Genomic DNA, 22414 nt, shown 5'->3' with positions numbered 1-22414 from the left:
AAGATCAGCTTCGTCTTTCTGGTTCATATCTTGTAATGCATTTTGCGGCATCTCAGGGGAAGATTCCTTACTAACTGAGACCTCAATGTTTTCTTTACAGCGAATTCTCCTTTGCTTAATTTTTGAGAATCTTCGTATTGATTTACAGCTAGATTCATGAAAGAGCCGTTTTGCGAGTCCTTAATAGCGATTATTAAGGAATCGCTATTAAGGACTTGCAAAACGGGATTCATGTAGGAATCGCTAAATAAATTGCGATTCCTACACATTCCTTATTTGCGATTAGAAAATTGCTAATCGCAAATAAGGAATAACTCCCCATTCATTCCTATGGGCCCCATAGGAATGAATGGGGAGTATTCCTTATTTGCGATTAGCAATTAGCTAATCGCAAATAAGATAGCGATTTCAAGGGTGCCAGGGGTGTCCAAAGGACACCCTGTAGCACCCCTGAAATGCAAATTTACACAGGTGTTGCGCACACACATGTCCAAAGGACATGTGTGTGTGTAACATGCAACTGAGAAAAATGCACTAAAGTGCTTTTTTCTATTTTTTCGCTATTTACCACGAAGTCAGACTTCGTGGTAAATAGTGGCCAAATATTGCGAATTCGCATTTTAAAATTGGTTAATGAATTGCATTTAAGGAATCTCTAATAGAGATTCCTTAAATGCAATTCCTCGCAAATATGCGATTTCGCAAATTGCGATTTTTGCATTTGGGATGATGAATCCCAAATGCAAAAATTGCGCTCGCAAAGGGCCAGATTCTGAGAATCTGGCCCTTTGCGAGACGATTTTTCGTTCATGAATCTGGCTGTTCATCTTTTTCCATTTATTCTTTTCATTTATCCCATTTCTCTCATTTTTTTCGATGTGTAAAGTTCCTAAAACGTATTCTTTCTCATCACTAAACTGGGTTTTAAAAATAGGGAATACTTCCTTATTTATTCTTTTTGCTGAGTCCACAGAGTCTTTTACTTCTTTAGCTGAATCATAATTAACCTATATAGATTTTGATAAGGGTTCAAGGGTCTTCTCTAATATCGCCACTTTATTCATTTGCTTATCAGTTTGGGGATTGCCATCGTGATCAGTATAGGTTAGGAAGCTATTAGCATTCTCAAGTATATTCTCCAAAACCTTTTCTACCTTTGCTTCCGCTTCTACTTGTTTAGAATCAGTTTTTGAACTAACCTCCTTGTGAGGAGAGGAGTTGGCACATTGTTACCATATGTGTGTTTGCAGCAAAACAGACGTTTAAGCAAGTCTGCACCAGGAAGCAAGCTGCAGCATACAACGTTGACCATCAACAGAGAAGGAACGAGAAGACGTAGAAGAAATTTTGACAGGCTCTAAAGCCCTTTCAGCTACCCCAGGGGAGAGAATGAAGCTAATGCGTGTAAGGTGATGTGCAACTTATGCAACCAAGTGATGCAGAGAAGACACTCAAGTCTTTAGTCCTTTGGGAGGACAGGCATGCTCAATCACCTACATGCTTTAAACCCAAATGAGTATCCTCAGACAAAGATGAAGAACAACAGTTAAAATAAAATATATATATGGCCTGGCTATGTTGCAAAGGGTGCTGGGGATGGTCTTTGGCCATTCGTCGCAGGGATTAGCCGTCCAGGTTATGGGTCGATCCCTCACTGTGCAAGGTTTTTGGACTAATACTGCTGGGTTGGGCACTGCCAGGAAATTGGGTGCTAGACTGATGTCAGGCTAGACCATGCAGCCAACCCATGATACACATAGCCAAAGGCCTTATGCATCAGGGGTTGGGAATTAAAATAGAGAGTCTGAGAAGCTAACTGAGACACACACACACACAGACACAAAAATACCAACAGAGGTGAATACATTGAAACACAATATGAGAATAACAGCTAATAACACAAGATCATTGAAAGGTGTAATGAGGAATGGTAAAGGAGAGAGAGAGAATGAAATAGAAAGAGTGAGAAAAAGAGTGAGAGAAAAAAGGCAGAAAAAAGAAAAAAACAATTAGCACATTAACAAAAAACAGGGCGATACAAACAGGCATTTATAGAGAGGCACAAAATAGCAGAGTGGAAGACATAAAAAGTGAGAATGAGAGTTGGAAAACTAAGTCAAAAGTCATAAAATACATACAAACAAATACAACAAAGAAACAAAGCGGAAAAAAGGGACTGCAGTACTTCCAGAGACTTTTTGGACTTTGGCTAAGTCCAAGCCTGGGAGAATGGCAATGAGCAAATGTTCCACTCTTAAACCTTTTGTGTTAGTCATCCACACAGGTGTGTGAAGCCTCCTTAGATTTATAGGAAATATTAAGCACTGTACTGGTCACAGAGGAGAGTATTTATTGCTAGGTGCGACCATTCAAGGTATCTGGATCTTTCAGATCTTGAGTGGGTTCCTTCTGCTCTGGAGGTGCATGATTTTGGTGTGATAAAGCATGTATCACTGCAGCCCCTTCTGAGACTAGTTGGAATTAACTCATGTGGTATGAGATGAGACCCGACGGTATATATACCTTAGGAATGCCGGCATGGCACGAACTGACAGCAGGCTGGGGCTTAATCTGTCAGGGTAACTAACTTTAAATTCAAAGGACTGGCGGGCTACCTCCCTCTCACCCACAGAGACAAATGAGGTTGGGGAGATGGACATCAGATTGAATATATGCAGGCACCAGATCAACGATGGACACTTGGCAACCTAAAACAAAGGAGGTTACCATCTTGAGTGCATTCGCCCACATGAAGTGTAAAGGATTCCACTATTCAAAAAGCCAGGAAACTTTGTGAACTGAAACACACATAGACATAAAGTACTTTCAACATATTCTAGACATGATGGTGGCAAGGGGGCTCATTTAAGGGAGATTTAATGTACTTTATACAAGCTAAGCTGGTCGGCTATACTTCCATAGGGTTATGGGCACCAACAAAAGTGTTGCCTGACTATAGACATTGCTACCCACATGTGTCAGTCTTTCCTAGCGTGGGAAAAGGGATGCTTATCACCTTTGACTATAAGGGTCCACCTTGGTGTCCCCCCTCTTGTGTCTTGTGTAGCAGGGACAAGCTTTGTGGCATTGGTCCAAGCAGCTGTGGAGATACAACCAAGAAGAGTCTGAGACAAGGAAGACTGCACACCAGTAATGTGCCGCCGAGGCCTTGGGTGGTGGGTGGTATTGTATGACCCTCGCCAGTAGGCTGTGATGAGACACAATCTCCTCATCATTCTGCTTGGTTTGATTCATGAAATGATGGATTGGAGAGCAAGAGGATTCTGTCCTGTGACAGCGTAGATACCACTACTGGTGTAGCATGAAGGAGCATGGATGTCATCACGCCCTAAGCAGCAGATACTATAGAAATAAAGATTGGTTAATTTTCTACAGTGAGCAAGTGAGGAAACACTGGTGGCATTAGGCATGCATATATCTGGATGAGATGTTGGATAGCTGTTGCTAGTTCATTGATTCATTGCACCTGATACCCGGGTAGTAAATGACAGACCAGGCTGTTCTACAGGGTGTCTTTCTGTGGACAATCCCTGGTCTGTGGATGGGGCACCCACTATGGTTACACTTGTTACTATCGTCAGGTACAGTTGTTGGGGAAGACAAAAAGTTCTTTATGCCTGATTAGAAACAGACATAGAAAATTGAATTCTATAGGAATAAAGCAAAGTACACATGTATATTGGTGTGACTCACGTAATGGATGATGGAAACACGTGGCATAGATGTGCAATTCACTTGAGCGATACGGTGTGAAATGTGAATTCCATAGACTGTGTGATTGAGAAAGAAGGCGAACATCTTCCTGGCTCATGGATGGCACCTGAGTGTTGTGGCTGGTGCAGTGGGCCCACAGACACACTAATTGTGGTGGATGTGGGGTATGGAACTAGTGCATGTAGGCAGGGGGATTGTTTTGAGAATGACAAGAGGTTTGCCAGATTGGTAAATCGATGGAAGCTACTGCCTCTGTCTTAACTGCAGAGGAACCCTGTCATACCTAGATATCCCAGCCAAAACTGCAGGTATCGTTTGGCTGAAGTACTCCGTTAGGAGCAGCGGAAACCCTTCTGACAAATCTAAAATACCGTCCATCCCCAATTCATAGCATATTTGTTTCTGTTTTCCAGTGTATGAGACTGCTTGCATATGAAACTTAATATGTCTTATGACAAGAAGGAGCACCTGCCATCATCCTGTGGTGGTAGACCTTCTCTTGCATTCCTGCAGCACCCAGCAGTCAGTTTTACAATGTATTATTAAAGTAGTCATTTTTCCTACTTTAATCATGCTCCATATCTCCATGTATTTATATTTTCTTTTTAAACACAGCTAAAGCGATATCTGAGACTTGCCCTTTCATGTTTGGAGAAGAGCTGTTATATTTGCATTTGAACTCCATATAGCACTCTGACGTCCGTTTCGTCTTCAGGGATTTTTCTTAAAGATTTTATATTCTCCCTTTTGAATTTTAAATTCTATAGAATGACCTGCTAATCCATGATAATGTCCAAAAGTAGGACCATTTGGATGTAATCCAATTTATTAGTAAAATTCAAATCAAACAAATCCAAATAGTCAAGAAAAATAATAGTAAAAAAAAATTATAATTGCTGATAACCATCCTTTTCTGCCTCTATGTTTGTCAAATTGGCCAAAAAAATCCCAAATATTATATTTCAGCAAATACTCACATCTATCAAAGACAAGGAGCCAGATGTATCAAAGGGTTTTACCAATTCTGTGTCTATTGGAAAATGTGTTCGTACATATGGCCCAAGGACTTCAAAATGTTTCAAATGTTGGCTTGTTTGCAATCAAAAAATGCACAGTTAATAATTAATATAAACAAAGGGGAGGCAAAAATAGAGGCCTCACTCTGTGAGTGATTCATTCTGCAAAACAACATGCTTCCTCAAGAAACATTAATGTATAATCTGAGACCAAAATAGCAACAAACCCTCAGGAATATCAGGTACTGGAATTCTAAGTAATTGGGACTGATTACATGATTCATGATACATTGTAAGATTAATAAACAGATTGAATTTAAAATCACCAGACAATAACAACCACTTGTGGTAACTGTGATCTAACTATCACCACCAAAAATGTTTGGCCCATATCCTTAATTCCAAGCAAGGTATTATTGATTCATTTTTAAATTAAAGTAAGTATCTACCCAGATGTTCACCCATTTGCAACTTGAATAGTGTTTACCTCAATAAATACATAGTCCTGGGGTTTTAGCGGCTCCAGTGATAATCTAATAAAGTCCAGGTCCATATGATGTTTGCTGCTTCCAGGAAATATCTAACTAAGCCAGTTTAAATGTTGGCTAGGAACAATACTTAATATCCTAAAGGAGTGACAGCTAAAGCAAGTACAGGGTAAGGCTTCTTCCTCATTTAACATGATAGATACACCCTCTTCTATTTGTGTCTATTTGCCACTACTGTGCATTTCCTTTTCTACATAATGACCTAAAATGGATCCATAGTTAACACACTTCTCTCCACTTTCTAAGTACTTTTCTAGCTGATTCTATAGTTTTGCATTCATTTGGGTGACACTGCTTTATATGCTTCTAAATGAGTAGGCTTATCCCATTCAGATCCTAGATTTTTAGAAGTAGTCACTGAGGTTGTTTCCTATGCACGTCAAAATCATTATTCTAGCAATATATCAAAATGCACATTGTTTACCTTTCAAAATCAGCACTCTGCATTTGATAAAAACTAAAGCTGTATGCCATTGATATTTAAGTCTACTACAGCCCATGAACAGTTCCTTCATTGCCCTAGATAAAACAAATCGAACTTAAAGACCAGATTCACAAAGGTAAACTTAGACCTGAAATGTAAGTTTAGATCTGAAGTCTAATTTTAGATTAAAGTCTAAGTTTAGATCTGAAGTCTAAATTTAACCTAAAGTCTAACTTCAGACCAGAAGTCGCAAAAGGCCTCTGCACTCATTGCGGAGGCCCTGCAGTCGTTGGGGAGTCTCTGCACTCTTGCCAGAATCTCCGCATGAGAATTCTTATTGCAAATTTTCTTTCTCCACATTAACATTTTTCTATGTGCGACAGTATCAAAGGCTTTTTATATAATGAGGGGTCCAGAGAATTTTTCTACAAGATGAACTACATGCCAACGTGACCTTTTCCAGGCAGCTTCTTGACTATTAAGAGCCATAGCCAGGCGCCTGACCCCCCAATCACATTTCTTCCTTTTAACCTTCTTCTTTCTTATACATAATGAAGAGGTTGGGTGAGAAGATAAAATTGGTACAGTCACTTGTGATCCACAACATTAACCTTCAGCTACTTCATTCAATGTATAGTCACTTCTTACTTTTGTTTAGGTGGCCCTTCCCTTACATTTCCTCTGAACACACAGGCATTGGCAGGATCAATTGTAGCTTTAATTTTCTCCCATAAAGATCTCCCCCACTTTCCTCCAGACCTTTCTACTTGACAAAGTATAGTTCTCGAAATAGAATGTTTAATTCTGTAGCAGCTCAAATAACAATTCAAACTACAAAATAATTGGTGTTCTTGTATCATTTTTCTATTTCATTTGATCAGTAGCTGGTTTAAAGCAGCCTACTGAGTATCAATATGTTTTACCTGCTCATTCTGTCTATTGTCTTTGAGTGCCATGCACAAAAGGCCACCCATCCCTCATTCAGGTAAAACCCCTTTAAATTGCTGTATTCCGAGAATACCCAAAAGGTGGGGTTGGGGGGCTGTTCCAGCAGCAGTGAGGGATTACAACCTGTTGGCATATCATTGACAACTGAAGAGTTAAAATGGCCTGAAGTATATGTTGAACAGCTTTTTCAATTGTAGATGCTGCCTCTGTCAGGATTGCATTCGATATATATGCTCTGCCCCAAAGGGTCCCATTACCAACAATGGGGTAACTCTATGTCGCTCGGAACCAGTTAATAACCAAAGCGTGGCAGCTAGAAAAGATTTCTCATTCCTGTCCAGCAAAAGAGAATTACGTGATTGCCTCTGTTACTCTTGAGTGCCATATCCAGTCCAGGATTTTAATTTTGCATGCTGGGATTTGTAGTATTGTTTAACACATTATAAATCTAAGCTACAAGTCCCAGAGTTCAAAGTAAATTCTCAGACTTGACGGGCTACTCATACGGGGAACTAGGATCTTTCAAGGTCTGCTCTAGACCACAATGTACAGACAAAGAGCATGTATACCACAAATACACACACATCTAATCACCGTTAAATAGTAAATAATTAAAACTTGAGTTAAAGATAAACACTATGAAAATATATTTACCTTGGTGAACGCTTTGCCCTGATGCCATGAATACAAGTGCACTTTGCACACTCGCTTTCCACAGCAGTTGCTGCTCTACAGCAGCAAAGTGTTATTGATATTTAACCCTTATTAGAACATTGAAATGTTGGGAGCTCCATTGAAAACAATGGAGTGCTCTGGGCTTATAATGGCTGGTAAAAGCCTGGAGCTCCAACACTCCAATGTTTCTTTGTTCACAGCCCTGGCTGAGCAGAGAGGGGGGCAGTTATATCTGCAGAGCCTTCTTTCGGGAGATAAAGGGAGCAATGATGTGAATAACAGACAAAGCAGCAAGGTCTGGAGATGCCAGTAAACGTGCACATGCAGAATACCATCTAGAGATGGATTCTCCATTGTCGGTCCTGGAGGGCCGGATCCACACCAGATTTGTTAAATAACTAAATGTATCTAAATATGGATATGCTAAAAATCTGGCATGGATCCGACCCTCCAGGACCAACACTGGAGAATCCTGATCTTAAGCCTTACTTCGAGCAGCCTCTTAATTTCGATGGGGCTGGTAACAACAATATTAAGAAACATCGGAATTATAAGTTGTTTTAAATGTTCATCCTTAGTAACACTCAGAGGCCCTCACTACAAGTGGCCTGTTCATTCCGGGAATTACTGGCTCATCGCAATTATAAATTGCAATTTCTCAGATAGAGATTTTAGTTGCTTTCAACAGCCAAAATCTTCACGTGGAAGCTCAGGGGACAACATGTGAGAATCGCAGTGGAAGCACCAGTTCCCAACCCTTATTCATTAAAATCTTGTACTCCCTTTTATTTCTGCGCCTACAGGATTACCGGGCCCGCCAATATTGGTAATTCTGAAAGGTGAAACATCCAGAACTACGCGCACAACAACGTATTTGCCTAAACCACGCATATGCCTGGTTACGGCAAATGCGCTCTAGTGTTCGGGATGGGCGGGGTCCTGAAACAGGAACAGGAACGTTGGAACGGGAAGTGCACAGGTAAGTGGGGTTGGGGCTGGGTGTGGGGGTCGCTTTTGGGGGAGGGGGTTCAGTCAGTGGCAAGTTTTTAGTGCTCGGGTCTGGGGTCGCTTTCGGGGAGGGGTGAGGGTATTTTTAAGGTACTTTTAAGGATGGGGCAAGTTTTAGGTCTAAGGCAGGGTGTGGAGGTTGAGGTAGCGGTAAGGGCTGAATTTTGGGGAGTATTTAAGGAATCAGGTGTTTTTAGGGCTCAGATAGGTGGTAGGTAGGGGGCTTGTAATTTAGGGGCTAGGGGGGCAGGTAGGGGGCTTGTAATGTAGGGTAGGGGTCAGGTAAGGGGTTTGTAATTTAGTGCTCAGGGCAAGAGGGAGCAGGTAGGGGGTTTGTAAGTTGGGGTTTAGGGCAGGTGCAGGTAGGGGGTTTGTAATTTAGGGCTTAGGGCTGGGGTCGGGGGTTGAAGTAGTGGCAAACTTAGCCATGCATACACCCTTACCAATTATGCCTTTACCATGAAATTGCATGGTAAAGCATGCATGGTGAAGGAATGCGTGATTAAGTTGCATTTGTTGTTCGGGTTGCGTGGTAGAGGCACCCATGGTTTTGTCTTGCATGACTCTAGTATACAATCTTCTTAAAGGGGAAATTCCAGTGATTTTAACACTCATAATGAGGGCCAGCAGCAAAACCCTGCAGGTGAAAGTCTGTCCGAAAATGCGGACATACCAGGGGCTTCCTTTGTGGACCCTCTGGGTCAAACTCATTATGGACCTTGTTTTCTCCACCACAGCACCCACTGGTACTCCAGTACTGGTAAAACTCTGAGGGTTTGGCAACTAAGGTAAGCATGGGCGAATTATGCGGATCTCGCGTTCGCGAATTTTGCGGATTTGCGAACTCGCAATCCGCAAAATCCGCGAATTCCCGCGAATTTGCGGATTTTTTTTTTTTGTGTTCGCCCGTGTTTCTGCCAGTTCGCGAGGGTTTTTACAATTTCGCAATTTGCGAACTTACCTGTCGGGTCGCAAGTTTTGCGAACTTGTTGTTTCTACGTGTCCAGCCTGTTTGGGACACTCTTCTTCATCACTGCCACTCTCTGTCACCACTGCCACTCTCTGACTACTCATGCCACCCTCTGGCCCACCCATGCCACCCTCTGTTTCATCACCACACCCTCTGGTTGTCCAGTGTACATTATTTTCGGCAAAGCAAAGCACACCTTCCCTGCCTCAAGTGACCTGAATTAATTTGGGGCTGATTAATGTGTCACAGAATATTTTTTTAGCTGGCACCTGCTTCCTTAGTGCGCCCTGATTAGTGATCTTTTGCACTTGCTAAGTGCTTTCATTGTTGCAAAATTAGTTACAACACCTGCCCTGCCCCAACTGACAATAATGAATTAGGGGCTGATTAATGGATTTTAACTTCCAGCCTGGCTCCTGCTTGTCTCCCTTAGCTGTAATTCAGGACCTTTGTGGCATATGTGTAACTATTCTGAGGTTCAGAGCAGGGTCACATAATAGTTTCAACTGGCAACTGAACTCTGGAGGGGCCCCTCAGGAAGCACTACAGGAAATGGCTACTAATGATGAGCCTGAACTTTTGAACCTGGTAAGTAGTTACTTTCAGTTTTGCTAAGATCGTATTTCTGCAATTTTGCACTTATTCGCGGGGCGCGAACTCACGCGAACAGTGCGAGCAGTGCGAGCAAAATCCGCTGCTCGCGGATTTGCGGATTTTGCGGGAGATTCGCGAATCTCGCGGATTGCGAATTTCCCGAAAATCCGCAAAATCCGCGAGCGGAACGGATTTTCCGCCCATACCTAAACTAAGGGTCTTTTTTAAATTAAAGGAAAGTGTCGGCAGAGAGCCTATCACTGTAGAAGGAAATGATAGAAACATTTGGGATGTTTGAAGGAAACGGCCGCACGCACTACCTTCATAGTGCTGCGCACGTCTGTTGGCCGACGCAGCCCCGCCCACTCCGCTAAACCGCCGCACCGCGGCGGAATTGCCACCGTGGTTAAGCGGTTATGAGAAAGTACAACATCTCTCCAAGTCCGTACATAAAAAGCCTACACTTTTTTTTTTTTTAGAAACGTGAAGAGTGGTGGGATTTGTGTCCAAACCTAGCCCCAAAATGTATTATTAAGAAAATATTTCATATTAGAGAGGGGTGTTTGATTTTTTTTCCGTTAAAGGACACATCCAAGTCAGTCCAATGGAAGCAAAGGTGTGCGTCTGTGATATCCATACCATGTAAATTATTCACAGTTTGCTGTTATTTTATTACTTATATACCAGACGAAGGAGTACAGGCTATGGCTGCTGGTACTGAAAGCAACCACGCATACTGTCCAAAGTGCAGTGCTTTTCTTCTGCTGACCTGGATAGATGCTATAATTGTTCATACATTAACCTAATGCACCTTTACAGCATCGTTCACAGTCACAATACAATGAGACTACTCACAGAGAGAAGCAGGGTGTCAAAATATTAAATAAGGTTTGATATATTAAGTGGTAGTTGACCCTAAGTTCTGTACTCGGGGTGACATTCATTGGCTTAAAACAAGGTGCAGCGGCAGCCCGTGCAGGTAAGAGCGGTTTGGCGGGGTGGGGGGGGGAGTCGAGAGCCGACAACGAGGGAAATAAAAAAAAAAAATCACCTACCTTGCGCTCGATGTAGTATCCCTGACTCGCCAATGCGGCTTGAGCAAGGTAAGTGTTTCTTATTTTTCTTAAATTTAAGATTCTCTCGTTTTCGGCTGTCGTCTTCCCCCCGATTCCGCCCCCTCCCCCACCCCTGCTCTTCCCTGCATAGGCTGAGCCTGCTTAAAACAGCCAAATCTAATAGGGCTGAAATCAGACCTATTGCCCAGACACAATATTGTTATACCTATGCAAACAATGCAGCTAATATATAAAATTGTTGCTCACAGATAAGGGCAATATACAGACTGTTTCAATGAATGCACACAACAATTATTTGGAAAAGCTGGAGCCAACTGGGCTTTCGAAATCCTAAGCTGGTCTGGTACTGAGGGACAGTGGAAATGCTATCTTCCACCAGTAGAAGTTTGGAACTACATGAGCTTTAAATCAGGTCTTAAATTGTGGTAGGGGCTGTGTGTGGTGTGCACCTGTACTCATTTTCTGGGGACTAGGACTTATTTTTCTTTATCAGACTTTGGCCCAGAGCAAGAGAAAAAAAAAGGTAGATGACAAGAGAAAGGAGGAAGAGGGAGATAAGAAAACAGAGACATATGGAGAAATCAGGGATGCAAAAGAATCTACAAGAATGAGATAAAGAGACAGAGAGTGTATGGCTGGAAATGAAAGGGGCGTGGAACTAGGCAGCCTTTGGTATTCGGCAAAGCCGGCTGTCTCAAGCACTGGCAACGACATCCTATTCCTAAGAAGAACTTGGGGCCTCTGCACTTATTCACAACTTCTGTAAATCTACCATAACCTAAATAAAGGAGTACACCCCAAAATCTAGCATGCATCTGTATAAGTAAGAAAAGTTTTTATATATCTATAAATCTGAGCACGTGAGCCCTAATTTTACACTCTCTCTACCATCCCACAGGCTTCATTTTAATCTGGACTTTACCTTAAGGCTACTTGGAAGCCTCGATATGGCATGATACTTTCTTTAGCCTCATACCTGGTTACGCCTTCTTATTCAATATTTATGTCTGAAGTAATTTATGATTGTGCAATTTAAATGTAATTAGTAAAGCTACTTGCACAAATCTTTTGACAGGAAGAATTTGCATCTATTGCATACCTGTACAGCAATGTACAACAATGGAAAGCAAGCACTAGCAAAGGAAAATGGTCTGTCTTGCATTTTGAATCTTGAGGAATACATTAAAGAAGACTGCGAAAGCAGAAAACTAATAAGACTTTTCTGCATAAAATGTATCTATACAATAAATAGTGTAATATGTGACTATTCAGTACACTTTTCAGATGTAAAGTAGTTTTTCATGAAATAGCATGAGAGAGAGAGGCAGACATGTGAGCAGGGGCGGCCTTAGGCATGTGTAAGCTGTTCACCTGCACAGGGCCACCAAACCCCAGGGGGCATCACGCCAATATATATCCTTAAGATAAGAATCCTCTGAGGGTGGATACACATTTGCGTGGCGGCCCCTGGCAGGGATTTGGCGGTCTCAGGCTCTGTTCCACTTCCTAACACCCTGACACCCCCCTCCCCTCCTGAGCTCCGGGGGACTCTGCCCCGCCCGGACCCCCTCTTCCGGGGCCCCCTACCTACTCTCCCTGCCCAGGGCCGCCATGAGCCTAGAGCGGCCCCTGGCGTGAGAGAGAGAGACAGAGCGGGAGAAAGAGAGAGAGAGAGCGAGAAAGAGAAAGAGAGAGAGAGAGAGAGAGAGAGAGAGAGAGAGAGAGATACACTCCTCTGGGAGAAACCCCAGGCAACTTTATGTAAATTAAAAAAAAAAACTGGTAACAATGGTCTTAAAATATAACTGGCTGTCAAGCCAGACCTAAACAGGTCCATCCCTTGTGATGCCTCTATTATTTTCCTTCTGTTCATCACTGTGTCACTGAGATTTTGGGGTTGTTTTCATATTCACCGCCTACAAGTGTTTCATTAAAAAAACATTTTTGTAAGGCTTGGTGCATCATGTGACCAGTAATTAATTTGTAAAAAATTAAGTGCCAGGCACTCGTCAGGATGCCACTGCTGCTTGCTCCACCCATTGTCCCTAGCAGCCCTGCCAAAGGCAGTATCAAAACAACTGATAACCCTCAAACTCCTGCAAGGTGACAATTCTGACTATTCCAGGCCTATAAAGCTTGGTCTACTGGTATTAATCATTTCAATGTATACTGCAGTAATAAATAACATTTGTTTTGCCCATCTCTAAATTAGACAAGCAGCACCATCATGTGGCAGCCTGTCATGAATGCCAGTGTTGACAATTAAGTGCAGGTGCCGAGCACCAGAAACCACCGGTTCAAATTAAGCACTGCCTATGACACACATAATGTGAAAGATTCATTTCCGAGCATGACAGAGGCAGTCGTTGTGTAACCCTGTATTATACACTGCTTTAATCCTAAGTGCGGCAAGGTCACTAAGATTGTTTGAAAATCAAGAGCAGGTATGGCACAAGTCCGTTTTGTTGCTTTTCAGTCACCGAGCAGGTTTACGTGCTTGACTTAATTTGTGTAAATCTCATCAAAGCTGCACCGTTAACATTAGGTCAAAGGAAGGTGATTGTCCCATCTTGTTTAATGTGACGAGACAACCGGAGTTTGTTTTGGCAGCATCCCCATTTTGGTAATAGGGTGATGGCCTCCTTTCTGACCTGGCTCTGAGGTTACACCCATCACACGGGTTAATTGAAAGGTCTCCACTATCTGCACAGATCCAGGATTGCATTGTTTATTGTTGTTACGCGCAAACAAATGCCAGGGGCTTTTTCTCGGTGCAGCAAACACACATCACATATTTAGCAATAAAAGAAAAAGCAGGTAAAGAGTAAAATGCAAAATTCAACAGATCATTCACACAGATAAAGTGTAATTCAAGGTGGAGCGTTCATTGTTATCGATTGAAGAGCCTGCATGTACGTGTTTTTGCCAACGCATGTTTATTCGGTTTTTCATGCAGGGGCGTAGGTTCAAGGGGGGTGTTTGGGGTATTACACTCCCCCAATAAATGTATTCTCTAATACATATTTGGGTACAGGTGCTTTCAGTTTGGTATTGTTAGATGTCAGTCAGATTTCAGAATTTTCTATATACGACACACACAAAACACACACACACTCACTCTATATTTTGAAAGTCTTCAAAATTATTGGATGCTTAGCAAAATATTATGTTTTCTCTCTTAGTACTCCTACCAATCAGCTTTTATCTCCCTTTCAAGTGCATTTAGGCTCCTCTCATGCTTGCTGCTTGTCATATTATGTATTTAAAAATTATGGGGCAGAATTACACGCCCCTTACGCCTCTTTTGCGCCGCCGTTGTGTCACTTTTGTGATGCAGCAGCGGCGCAAAAGATGCGCCATGGTGCGGGCTCTTTACAACGTGACGCATCTGAGAGATGCGTCACGCTGTAAAGCCCTGAGCTTAAGGAGGCTTTCTGGTGCAGGGGGGGTGGCGTTCCGGCGCAGAAACACCTCTTAAAAGTGGCTGAGTGAAATCTACAAGATTACACTCAGTCACTTTTAGGCCAATGCTGCGTCAAAACCCTGCGCCTGCTTGAAGCAGGCGTAAGGTTTGACGCAGCATTAGTAGAATGGGCCTCCAGAGCATTGCTGGAGCTGTGTCGCAACTCCAGCAATGCGATACCTTTACGGCACAGATGCGGGACGCATCTGTGCCGTTTGTACCCCATGGTGCGCCTCATTGTAAATGCGGCGCATCATGGGTGGCGGAGGCATGGCGCACAATTTCTAGCGCATCCCTGCTAATTTGCAGGGATGCACCAGTAATTGTAAATATACCTCTATATGCCTGCCTGATTGTCGAAAAATCTATTCCGAACTCCATGAAATAGTGTCAGAACACTCCATCGCCCATGCATCACCGTCTAGGCGTTAACATTAAAGAAACTGCAGTAGTCCATAATTTTGGACACCTGAACCTTCCGACAAACTCACACACATTTCGAATGTTTTAATAACATGTAAACCTCCTGTAAAGAAGCTTCATTTGTGTACCCCTTCCAAGTGCAATGAAAGACAGGGTTGTTAGAGAGAGTTTTTAGCCCTTTGGAATCTTTGTATTCCTGGCTCCAAACATCAGGGTGCTTGCCATAGAATTGTTGCTAGGATCTCTCTGCCCCTTTTCTGCTTTCCTTTCTGCAGCAATTCAGAGAGGACCCATCTTGGTTCTAACGAAGGCACAGATGACACCTTACTGTCTGCAGAGGAGCTTGCATGTATGGTCCGCAATCTATTTTAAATATTGGTTGCAATTTATTGGGAAAACATTAATCGAATTGTTTCCCCAGAACTTCCTTTGGAAAGCATTTAGAAGGTAAAATGTATTACAGATTGTGGTCAAGCAACTAACTTCCTAGGTAAAAAAAAAGAAAAGAATTATCATCCCCTTAAAAATGAACAATTGAATATTTATTTATTTAGAGAGTTTTATATAGCGCTGCTGGACCCGAGGGTATCAGAGCGCTTTACACGGTCAATATACATACGTTAAATAGTTCACAGTGAGCATTAATCATGAGAATTCCAAAAAATAAACATTACATTCACATGGAAAGGAGGTGGCTAAATAAGAAGGCATAGCCGAGTGCAGATAATGGTGGAGGCAAGAAATGAAGGAGGAAGGAGGGTAAAGGGAGTAAGGGAAATAGGGGGTTAGGGACAGGAGGAGAGGAGGTTAGAGAGGTGGGAAAAGGGGTGGGGTGAGGTGACAGCAGAGTGGCAGGAGTCGGGCATCATTAAGATCAGAGATCTTACGTGCCCCAGTATTTGTCGAGAAGAAGTGATTTGAGCCTTTTTTTGAAGAGAGGGTAGGCGGGGTTGCAGCGGAGATCTTTGGGGAGAGAGTTCCAAATCGTGGGGGCATTACCAGAGAATGCACGGGATTGGGCTTTTTGTATTTGAGTTTGGGAGGGATTAGGACAAGGGAGTTCGTGCTCCTAAGGGATCTAGAGCACCCAGCTTTTTGTAGTTTGTCAGCCAGATAGGAGGGGGTGTTAAGGTGGAGGGCTTTGTACGTGATACATGCAATCTTATATGTGGATCTTCCTTCGATTGGGAGCCAGTTAAGGTTTTTAAGGACAGGAGAGATGTGGTCGAATTTTTTACAATCGCAGAGAAGTCTGGCGGCGAGGTTTAATGGGTGCCAGGTGGATTTTCGGGGTGCCAGCGAGTGCTGCGTTACCATAATCAATTTTGGACATGACAAGTGATTGGACAACGATTCTAAAGTCATCGGCAGGAATAAAAGGTTTTGAGGTGATGCAGGGTGAAAAGGGCACTTTTGCTAACATTTTTAATGTGTGGGATGAGATTAAGGTTAAGATCAATACTGATGCCTAGGGATTTGACAGAGTTCGAGGTGGAGAGGGGGCAGTTAAGAGCTGTGATATCGTTGATACAGAGTTGAATAGGGAGAGAGTTGTTCTTGGGACTGAATAGGATGATTTCAGTTTTTTTAGGGTTCAGTTTAAGATGATTGAGGTGGAACAAGGCTTGAACTTTATTCAATGTGTCGTTGAGGTGGAGGATGTCATTGTGGGATTTGATCTTGTAGTAAAGTTGGGTGTCATCGACGTAGAGGTGATAGGATATTTTGGCTTGTTTGAGAATGAGGGTGAGTGGTTCCATGAATAGGTTGAATAGTGTTGGGGAGAGGATAGAGCCTTGAGGAACTCCAAGTGAGACCGGTTTGGGTTTGGAGAGGAATTGACTGAGCTTAATTTGTTGGGATCTGTTTTGAAGGAAAGAGGAGAGCCATTCGAGTACGGTGCTCTCAAAACCAAATCGAATTTTAAGGGTGTTGAGGAGGGTAGAGTGGTGTACAGTATCGAAAGCTGCCGAAAGGTCCAGGAGGATTAGCAGAGAGCATTCACCTCTGTCAAGAGACATGTGAATATCGTCAGTAATGTTGAGTATGGCCGTTTCAGTACGGCATCCTTTTCTGAAGCCTGATTGGAACATGTCAAGGAGATTGAAAGAGACAATATGGTTATTAAGTTGGGAAAGGACACATTTTTCCAGGACTTTAGAGAGGAAGGGAAGGTTAGAGATGGGGCGTAGGTTGTTGTGGTCATTGGGGTCGGCGGAGGAGTTCTTGAGGATGGGGGAGATTTGACCTAATTGAAGAGAGGCCGGAACACAGCCCGCGGAGAGAGAGGAGTTGATGATGGTGGTCCAAAGCGGGGCAATGATGTGTTTGAATTCTTGGACCAGGTGAGAGGTGAGAGGGTCTTTAGTGTGCGAGGATGGTTTGAGTTTAGAGATGATATTGACGATAGCTGTTTTGGATGCAGGGGAGAATTCGCTCCAGGAGGCATTGTTTTTAGTTTGGTGGAGTATGAGAGCGGAGCCTCGGAGGAGGGGTATAGAGAGTGGTTGGAGGATGTCTTGAGACGGGGGAGAAGAGAGCGAGTTAGTGCTAAGCATGTTAGGGAGGAGGTGAAGTTTGAGGGGAGGTTGAGGTGAAAGGGGGGGCGGCAAAGGAAAGTTCAATCACGTAGACTTTGCTGGAGAAGAAGCTTGCTATTTCTTCACATCTTTCAATAGTTGCTAGTATTTTCGGAGGGCCAGAGGAGGTTTGTTTTTTAACAATGTTAAAGAGTTCTCTGGGGCGGTTTCTGGCATGATCTAGCTGCGTGCGAAGATAGGAAGCTTTTTCATTGAAGATGTGTTTTTTGTATTGTGCTCTAGCTTTTCTCAGAAGCACCAAATTATAAGTGGTGCGGTGGTTCCTCCAGGTACGTTCTGAGTGCCTGAGAGCTCGTCTTTCCATGTTAAGGTCCGAGTTGAACCAGGATTTTGGTGGGATGTTTTTTCTTGTTTGTATTTTATAGGGGCAATTTGATCAAGGGCATCATGAATCGAATTGTTGTAGTGTTCAGTAAGGTCGTTGGTGCTATGTGAGAGAGAGGGGAGAAGTAAGCGAGATTTAATGGTAGATTCCAATTTGCCTGGAGGAATGAGGTGAAGTTTACGAGTAGGTTTCAAAGGTAAAAGGCCTGTCGGGGTCGGGTGTATAATGTAGCCATTTAAGTAGAAGAGGAAAAGGTGACGGTCAGACCAGTCTACTGGAAGGATCTTAGAGACGGAGGCGAGATCCTTGTTAGTCAGGATAGCATCAAGGGTGGCCCCTTTTTATGAGTTGGGGATTGGCAAAGTTGGATCAGGTCAGTAACGTCCATGATATCGTTAAACCGGGAGACCGCAGGGTCGTTATTTTTATTCCAGTGGATGTTGAAGTCTCCTAGAAAGACGTTTTTACAGTGGGATAGTGACGCTAGCGTAATAAGGTCGGACATCTCTTCAGTAAAGGAGATAGAGTTACCAGGGGGGTGGTAGATAGTATGAAGCCTAATGGTAGGGAAACCTGGGGTGTGGATATCTGTGCAGAGGTATTCAAATGTGGATGGGTCTTGCAGTTGGACAAGCGAGATATTAAGGTTATCTCTCAAGATAATGGCAAGGCCTCCTCCCATTTGTTCAATTCTATCTTTTTTAATGATGAGATAACCAGGGGGAATAATCAGATCTAGAATAGGAGTGCAAAGGGGGTTTAAACAGGTTTCTGTAAGGAATGCTATATCAATGTTTTCACTGAGAATGGTTTCTGCAATTTCAGTTGCGTGGCAGGAGGCGGATCGGCAGTTAATCAGCATGCATGACAAGGGTGTGGGGTCGGGTAGTTGGGATGGGTGACCGGGGGGTACAGGTATTAATTGTTGTGGGAGTCTGAGTGACGAAGGAAGAAGGGGTAGTCTGCTGGTACCCAGGAGAACAGGGAGAGTGGAATGAAGGCCAGGGGGAGTAAAGGTGTGGGATTTTGGGGGAGATGTCAAAGAGCTATTAAGGGGGTCAATATGAATGGATGGAGGGCATGTGTCATGAAGTAGAGGGTGGGAAGTGTTAGCACTGAAAGCATGGGTGATTTTGCTGAGTTTAGTAGGTGTGGAACGGGTTTTTGGGTTAAGAGGGAGGGTAGGGGGAGGTGGAGTGCTGGTGTAGGGGTTATCGCAAGGGGACGTGTTGGTGTAGGTAACCGCATCTGTGCAAGGACGGCAGTTCTTTGAGGGATTAGGAATAGAGGAGTCAGTGTGTGATGAAAGGGGGATAGAGATTAGCGCAGGGACAGGTGTGAGATCCTGGGTAGAGGGGTGGGCTTTAATGAGGAGTGAGACATCAGTTCTGAGAGAGGTGAGATCAATGACAAGGGAAGTCAGGAGTAGTTCAACATTAAGGAGTGATTGTGTGAGAAGTGTGGAGTGAAGAGGATCAATGATATTTGGGAGGATAGGGGAGTTAGCATCATTCGGGGGACAGAGATTAATGAGCGGAAGGGGGGGGGGGATAGCCTGGAGGGGGGATGGAGTTTGAGGTAAGGTGTGTGGAGTGATCATTTTTGGAGGGAAGTGGGGTAGTGGTGGTCGATCCTGGGAGGGGAATTCGTAATGGATGGGGGAAGTGGTGAGGAGACAGTGGGGGTTGGTGTACCCAGAATATTAAGGGATATGTGGGATAAATGAGAGGCCGCTGGCGGGAGAGAGGGGGAGGTCAAAGTGGGAGGTGTGCGAGAAAGCAAGAGGGAGGTGTGGGTCATTTGGCGAGGTGGGAGGGGAGAGAGTGCATCAGAGAGTGAGGTGAAATGGAAGATTGTGGGCGAAAGGGCAGTAGAGGCGAGTGGGCTAAAGGAGTGAGGAGTGATCGGGACAGGGACAATGAGTGGTTTAGGATAATCGAGAAGGGGGTGGACAAGTCGATGTGAGCAGGGGATGTGGGGGATGATTTAACGTTAAGGGCTAGGGAGACATGATTAAGATGGGAATTAGTGATGGTGGTGTAGTTGGGGGTTGTGGTAGTCAGTAGAGGTTGGTGATTCGGTGATATTGTGAAAGTGGAAGGGGGTGCAGTGGCGGAGTTGAGGGTTGGGGAAATTGGTGGAGGCGGGATATATAGGTCGGAGATGTGGGGTAGAGGGTGGGTTGTGGAGAGGCGGAGGGAGGGAGAGAGGAACCGTGGTTCGTGAGTGCTCCCGTAGTTGGGGTGTGTCAGAGAGAAGAGATGTGGGGGTGGGGGAAGAGAGGAGAGGTGAAGAGTCCGGTGGATGAGGGGTTGAGAGGGGGGATTAGAGTGCTGTGAGAGGAGTTGGGATAGAGAATTAAAGTGATGTTCAAAAATGAGGAGGTGATTTTCAGAGGCTTGAATGAGGATGTTTCCAGATTTGAAGATGGAGATGTCCACTTCGCCCATGAAGGAGGAAGATGGGGTGGTAGATAGTTTGAGACCGTAAAGAATCTTGCGGGTGACAGTGATGCGGAGGTGTCGTAGGAAAAGGCTTTTTCACTTCGATGGGCGTTTGGAGAAGAAGATGAGATTGGTGACAACAGAGGAGTTTTGTGGTGATCCGCAAATAGGATTTCATGGTGTAGACATAGGAGCTTATGTTTAACGTTTTTGTTCCCATATTTGGAGAGCTGAGGAGGGTATATGATGGACCAGGAGTTGGTGCCTAGTTTCGAGATGGGAGAGGATGAGGTAGAAGGGGGAAATGTGAGGGGAGGTATGTTGGGGTAAGTAGGGAGAGTGTGTGGATAGAGTGCGGGGGGAGGGGTGAAGCAAAGACTGCTTGGACCACTTTGAGTGGGAGGGAAAATATTAGGTTCAGGTCCAAACTGTAAAAAGCGGAACTGATAGAGAGATGAGGTGTAACCAGTGGACAAAATAGGTGAATTCAAACTCAGAGATGTGGATGACGGTGGGGAGAGGCTGAAGGAAATCAATTAGGTGATAGCATGTTTAAAGCAAAATCAATAGTAAGCGAAGGCATGAATGGCGAAATAATCATAAATGGAGCACACCAAAACATCAGATGTGGACAATCCAAAATAAACAGACAGTAGAATATGGATTACACAAAGCAGAAAGAGCGCCTCAAAATGCATGGAGTCAGCATATATATATGGTATAAATGGAAGAAATAGCATATATGGTTAGATAGTGCTTAACATAACAGAGGGATGTCAAGTCGAAGGTAGTATGCTGGTACAAGATAGGTAAGCGGAGGTCTAATGGTGATACAGCATATGCATACATGAGGGAGATGGAGCATATCGAAACATCTATTGCGAACAAGACATGAAAAGCAAACAATAGTGTAAAGGAGACATACTGTAAATGGAGCACTTTACAATGTACAGCATCAACAATAAAAAATGGCAAATGTGGAAGAAAGAGTATGGCAAATGTGGCAGAAAGAGTAGATAAAGAGTGGAGTATAAAAAGCAAGATGATGATAGTGCAATAACTAATGAAGGGGGAGAGAGGGAAGAAGTGGGCAGATACCATCAAAGCAGAAAAATAGAGAGGAGGAAAAAGGAACAGGGGAGTAGAGCTGCATTTAGTCAAGGCAGAAAAGAAAGTAAAATAAAGGAAAGGAACATGTCAAGATGAGTTCGGGGTTCCAGAAGGACCAGGATGGCCAGTTGGAGTCAGTCATGTGCTTAGAGGGGGCCTGCTCAGCCCCACATTAAGGGGGAGCAACTTGCTGCTGGCTTGCAAGCGGAGGGATCGTCAGCAGATGTGCTGTAGAAGCAGGTAACCCATGTAAGTCGTCGGGGGGGTCAAGCAGGGCAAGTTAGCTTACAGAGGGTCTGAGCACCAAAATGGCCACATCGATGACCCCAGCAGTATGGGATTTTTTATGGACAACAAGAATTAACAAGAAAGAATTTTGCCTTAGGAGGAAGATCGTGGGACCTCTCTAAATCTACTTCTGTCAGAAACATCAGGGACCACCTTGGACGCTGACAGCGTAATCAGTTAGTGATAGAATATTGGTCCCGGTCTATTGCTGTGGTGCCGCCATTTTAGGTCCAGGCAGCTCGTTTTTTATTTAAGAAGGTTTTAGTTTCATGAAAAAGTGTCAGTAATCAAGGCCTGGGTAGAGTAAAACCTCTGCACTCCTCAAGGTGCCTCAGTGGGAACCAGCGGTCATCCGTTAACTCAAAATAAGATATCGAAAAGGGGGAGAACCGGGAGAAGGATGCTCACGCTGCCGCCATTTTGGGACCAGGCAGCCGTAATTGATGAGGAAATGGACGATGCAATGTCTGCAAAAGTCATTCACATCGTGTGAAATTAGGATTTAAACTCCTTGCCACAACTTCAACCGGGGCATAAAGCAGCGACCAATCAAGTGCCCAGCATTACACACAGGTATCCACGTGGGCGCAGCGAGACGATGTGGAGCGATTCACGGTGTCTGACTCACGGTCGCGTATCGGTAGGCATCTACGGTAGGCATCTACGGGGTGCAGCGAAATGAAGCACACAATCACCGACTCAGAGCCGAGCGATTACCGCTGAGCGACTCCCGATCGTGAATGAAGCGATCAGGCCAGTAACCGGCA

The sequence above is a fragment of the Lissotriton vulgaris genome, chromosome 6 (assembly GCF_964263255.1).
Source record: "Lissotriton vulgaris chromosome 6, aLisVul1.2, whole genome shotgun sequence".
Lineage (NCBI taxonomy): Eukaryota > Metazoa > Chordata > Amphibia > Caudata > Salamandridae > Lissotriton > Lissotriton vulgaris.
Note: the sequence above shows the minus strand (reverse complement) of the source record.